Here is a 6,005-nt window from a genome sequence, read left to right as displayed (position 1 = left end):
CTGATAACATTTGGGTGCTTTCCAGTAGAAGCACTGTCTTAAATATTTTATCTATTTTAACTCATCTCATTCCACAAAATCCCATAAGGGAACATCCCATTTAATAGATGTGTTAATTATGACAAGGGGAAGTTAACAGTGTTTCAACTTGGGTAGTTAAGTGATAGACAAATGATTTAAAACCCCCACTGTCAGATTCCAGAGCCCACATTGTTAACCACTTGGTCAACTACATTGCCTCATTTTCCCCACACAAAATAAAATATAGTGACACATACTGAAGCCAGTTCAATCCTTTCAATGCTGGAAGATGAAAATCAGCCTTTGATACAAAAGATCTTTATCAACCCCAAGGGTCAACAAGACTACATAGTCCTCGTTCCAAGTGCTAAATACTGTATTTCTATATATCTCAATCAGATTAAAGTATTAACCAGCATTAATTTGTCCTACATTTTATTAACAGCAATACTTGTAAAACACTCCAAATAATATAAAGTTAGGGTCCCTTTTGACCACCTGCTTCTAAACCAGTTACTTCCCCCAAACATTTAAGGAAATCTTAAATTTTTGATGCGTCTCTCCAAATGTTTTTACAAGTATGTGTCACATGAAAAGATGCTCAATGCCACCAATCATTAAGGGAATGTAAATGAAAGCCATAGTAAGATTGCTTCACACCCATTAGAATGGGTATCATTTTTTTTTTTTTTTTAAGGAAAATAACAGAGGTCTTGTCAAGGATGTGAAAAAATTACAATTCTCATACTTTGCTGGGAGAAACGTGAAATAGTGCATCCTCTATGGAAAACACTATGGCAGTTCCTCAAAAAATATTAAAAGCAGAATTACCACACAATCCAACAATTCCACTTCTGGATATATACCCAGAAGAATTGACAGCAGGTACCCAAAGAGCTATTTGTACACCTATGTTCCTAACAAGCATTGTTCACAATTGCTGAAAGGGAGAAGCAACCCCAGTGGATAATGTAGGGTTTACATACAAATGGAGTACTTATTAGTCAACCATAAGAAGAAATTAATACAGACACCTGCTATAGTATGGATAAACCATGGAAACATTACCCTAAGTGCAAGTTGAGCCAGACATAAAAGGTAACATATTTATACAACTCCATTTATCAAAATAGGTATATCCATAGAGATATATCCAGTGTTTTCCAGGGGTTGAGAGAAAGGAGAAATGGAGTGACTGCTTACAGGTAGGGTATTTCTGGAGTGATGAAAATGCTCTGGAATTTGCAGTGATGGCTGTACAGTCTTGTCAATATGCAGAAACCCACTGAATTACACACTCTAAAATGATTACTTTCATAATTCTGTCAATGGTAGCTCAAGTTTTGTTTTTTAAATATTTATTTGAGAGAGAGAGCACAAGCCGGGGAGGAGCAGAAAGAGAGAAAGACACAGAATCAGAAGCAAACTCCAGGCTCTGAGCTGTCAGCCCAAAGCCCGATGTGGGGCTTGAACTCATGAGCTGTGAGTTCATGATCTGAGCCGAAGTCAGACGCCCAACCCACTGAGCCACCTGGGCACCCCTCGAGTTTTTTTCTAAGTATGTGTGGATGCTTAGTCACACATCCACCCATAGAAGAGAATTGTTTTAAGTTAATTTTCATAAAATATATTACTGTTCTAAACACTTTACATATATTTTCTCAATTACTCCTCACAGTGTAGCTATTTTCCACATTATGAAGATGAATAAACTGAGGCAGATTTTAAGTAACTTAAAGTAGGACATTACTGATCTTGCTTTTTTTTCCTCTCATCTGTCATCTCAGTGGTCAGTCTATGTTGGTAAAGACAAAATTAGCTTATTCTTTTTAACTGCTGCATGGATTTCCACAGTACAGGCTATTAACCTGCTGTCTTTTCTTCAGTCCCCTCAATCACAGCAGCCTCCAAACCTTGAACACTAAGCTATATGTGGCCTACCCCAACATGCCACAGAGTCTGGAGAGAGTCCAGCAGAAAACTAAGACAGCAGTGACTGCCTGGTTATCCTGCCAGGCCTCAGCCCCCAGCTCTCCAAACAAACATAGAAAGACTAAGGAATCCCAGAAGTAAACACAAGTCTCAATAACTCACTAATTTACTCCTTGAGCAGAAAGGTAGGGATTATTACTCCAAACAGCTACAAATTACTAGAGGGAAAAAGAGGGCAGTTCTAAATCCTCATTACAATTCCAACATTATCATGCGTGAAGGCACTAAAGGGGTGCCTGGGTAGCTCAGTTGGTTAAGCATCCATTTCTTGGTTTTGGCTCAGGTCATGATCTCATGGCTCAGGAGATCAAACCCCAGCATCGAGCTCTGTGCTGACAGTGTGGAACCTGCTTGGGATTCTCTCTGCCTCTCTCCCTTTCTTGTGTGTGCATGCTCTCTCTCTCAAAATAAACTTTAAAAAAAAAAAAAAAAGAGAGGTGCAACTGGGTGGCTCAGTCAGTTAAGCATCCAACTTCAGCTCGGGTCATGATCTCGTGATTTGTGGGTTTGGGTCCCAGGTTGGGTTTTGTGCTGACTCCAGCTCAGAGACTGGAGTCTGCTTTGGATTCTGTGTCTCCCTCTCTCTCCCCTCCCCCACTTGCACTCTCTCTCAAAAACAAACATTAAAAACAATAATAAAAAAGAAAAAGGGAAAAAAAGTGACTCATCTCATGAGGTGAAAAATACCCAAGATTACAGTGGCCTCCAAAAGTGGTAGATCATCCCAGATGCTGGCATTTTATCCACTGCCCCTATTTAAAGTTTCTTTTAAAATGAAAAATAAAAACAGCTGGAGTACAAAAAAGAGGTTGGTTCCAAAGTCAATACTGATAAAGACTATTTCCCATAAGAATTAGTCCTTCAGATATGCATTAGTTATTCTACTGGGTTCTATGGGGCCTTACAATAAAATACCTGCAAATGATAAATGGATAAACAATATATAGTATAATCATACACTAGAATATTGTCTGGCCATAAAAAGGAATGAAGTACATACTATAACATGGGTACACCTTCATAATGTTAAGTGAAAAAGACCCTATAATAATTCCTTTTACATAAGGTCTCCAGAACAAGCAAATCTATAGAGACAAAGTAGAAAAGTGGTTGCTAAGGGCTGGAAGAGGCTGCCAAGGAAAGAAGGTCAGTCACTATTAATGGCTATGGAGTTACTTTTTGGAATAATGGAAAATGTTCCAGAATTACACAGTGGTGGTGATGGTTCTTTATACCTCGTGAATATACTAAAAAACACTGAAATATCTGGTTTGAAATATGAATTGTATGGGGTAGCTGGGTGGTTCAATCAGTTGAGCGCCCAACTGTTGATTTTGGCTCAGGTCACGATGTCACGGTCATGGGATTGAGCCTCACTGACAGCACAAAGTCTGCTTAGGATTCTCTCTCTCTCCCTCTCTCTCTCTGTCCCTCCCTGACTCATGCACCCTTTCTCTGTCTCGCTCTTTGAAAATAAACTGTAAAAAATATATGAGTTTTATAGTATGTGAATTATAGCTCCATTTTCTTAAAAAGAATGTTTAAGACATAACAGTATAAACTTCTACGTATAACACAATCCAACCATGTTGAAAAATGCCTATCCTACCAGATTGAACTAGGAGTCATTTAACAATATTGTCATTGGGAAGAAAGACTCTTTTTCTTCTTTCCTTCTCTCTTTCCAAATATTGTACAATGAACATGTAATCCTACAATCAAGAAAAAAATGACAACATCAAACTGGATTATATTGGCCTTTAAATTGTTTAAAAAAAAAAAAGTAATGCCAGGAAAATAGTGTTCTCCTGTATCCTTAAGGCTCTCACTTGGAGACAGTTATAGAGAAACAAATGAACGAAGGGCAGAGCCAAATGCATGAATTATTTGGGCAGAGGAAAGAAAGATCCTTACCACACCAACACATTATAACCAACCCGAACCCTGCTAAGACAGTGCTAGAAGAGAGAAAAAGTGGGGATAGAAGCAGAATCCTTCCCTCCGTTGCTATTTGTTTCGTAGGACAGACATACATTTCCTAAGTTTAGTTGCTTTTCAACAGTGGGGTGGACAAATCATCACAATATTACCAAGCTATTGATAAAAGACACCCAAACAAACGTTCATGGGATTTCTTCTTTCTGAAACTTACTGGTCCAGTGGGGCAAGAGTGTCTACGGGGCAAACCGGAGTTTCCCCACACTCACCCATCGTTCTCAGTCACTGGTAGTGTGTATTCAAGATCAAAGCCTAACCTGGAGCCCAGCTATATATTTGCTATACTTAAAAACTGCTGATTAGCTCTTGAGTACTACTTTTGGTCCAAAATTCTATTGCACAAGCTTTTCACCCAGATCTTACCCCTCTGATTGTAACATAATCCTGCTATGTGCCATTTAGAAAATATTTTATTTCCAACTTGGATAACGCCTATTACTGAAGAATTGGGACTAGAAGTGGGTATGCTCAAGTAATTTTAAACCTTTTAATAGTAATGAAGGTACACATTAACAGTAAAGTAAAAGTTAGAAGACAATGTAGTTAATGGCAAGCTTTTTAGGAAATCAAGTTCACCTCTTAGCAGCTCTCTTTACTTGCCAACCAAGTTCATTTAAGATTTTTAAAGATGTTGCAAATAAATAAAATCTCAGTTTTCTAGTCTTCAAACCACTCCTCCCTTAACTGCTTCCATCTCCAACTGCACAGATTCCCAGAGTCCGGTCTAGAGTTTGCCATTCCCAGCACATAGTTGGTGTGGAAACCATACGTTCTTCTGGCTTCTACCTGGTCACTTCAAAACATACATCTACTGTATGGAGTTGTTCAATCACTATATTGTACACCTGAAACTAATATAACACTATAAAGAATATAAAACAATATAAAATTATAAGGGCGACTGGGTGGCTCAGTAAGTTAAACATCCGACTTCAGCTCAGGTCATGATCTTCAAATTTGTGAGTTCGAGCCCCACATTGGGCTGTGCTGACAGCTTGAAGCCTGGAGCCTGCTTCAGATTCTGTGTCTCCCTCTCTCTCTGCCCTTCTCCTGCTCATGCTCTCTCTCAAAAATAAATAAATGTCAAAAAAAATTTTTTTAATGAAATAATTAACAAAATATACATTCACATACTTGCCATCCAGATGGTTATGCCATAGCTCTATTATTGCTCACAAATGAATCAGTCTGAGTTTATCTAAGAAGCCAAGCCATGGGCAGCTCTCTACATCCTAGCAGCAGGTGGGACTGGAAATCTGAGCACCAATTTCTAAGAAAGACTGGAATAACTTGTTAAGTTCCTCAATTATATAAAGGCTATTTTCATGTATTCAGCCAGGAACACAACAAAAATCCACTATATTACATGAATTTTGAATGTAAAACCCTTGAGTTTACCCAGGGCTCTCAGGGAAAAAAATCCACACAAACTACTGTTTTTATTTACTATTTAGTTCAAGACTATTATCATGTACCTCTCTCCAACCTCACCTCTCACCCATTCCCAACTACAGGCTGTCCCTAACTCACAATGATTAGATTTATGATTTTTCAACTTTACCAAGGTGCAGAAGTGATATGCATTTAGTAGGAAGTGTAGTTGGCATTTTTAATTTTGATCTTTTCCTGGGCTAGTGATATGTGGTAGGACAGACACCCTTTTGTGATGCTGGGCAGCAGCAGCACAGGCGGCCTCATGATCAAGAGGGTAAACAAGTGATGGACTTCAAACTATTCTGTTTTTCGGGGGTGGCTCAGTCAGTTAAGCATCTGACTCTTGATCTCAGCTCAGGTCATGATCTCACAGTTTGTGAGCTCAAGCCCCATGTCAGGCTTTGCACTGACAGCATAGAGCCTGCTTAGCATTCTGTCTGTCCCTGTCTCTGCCCCTTCCCCTGCTTGCTCTCTCTCAAAATAAATAAACTTAAAAAAATTCTATTTTTAACTTTCAGTATAGTATTCAATAAATTACATGAGGTATTCAACACTTTATT

At 38.7% G+C, this 6,005-nt stretch overlaps 1 protein-coding gene across 3 annotated transcripts in view; it reads right to left on the bottom strand.

Moving 5' to 3' along the window:
- Positions 1-6,005, bottom strand: part of IGF2BP3 (insulin like growth factor 2 mRNA binding protein 3) — a 153,382-nt gene that overhangs the window by 54,363 nt on the left and 93,014 nt on the right. The window lies entirely within an intron of this gene.

Source organism: Puma concolor, chromosome A2 (genome assembly GCF_028749965.1).
Source record: "Puma concolor isolate L17-30 chromosome A2, mPumCon1.1.hap2, whole genome shotgun sequence".
NCBI lineage: Eukaryota > Metazoa > Chordata > Mammalia > Carnivora > Felidae > Puma > Puma concolor.
The sequence above is the reverse complement of the archived record's forward strand: the minus strand, read 5'-3'. Positions and strand labels throughout refer to the sequence as shown.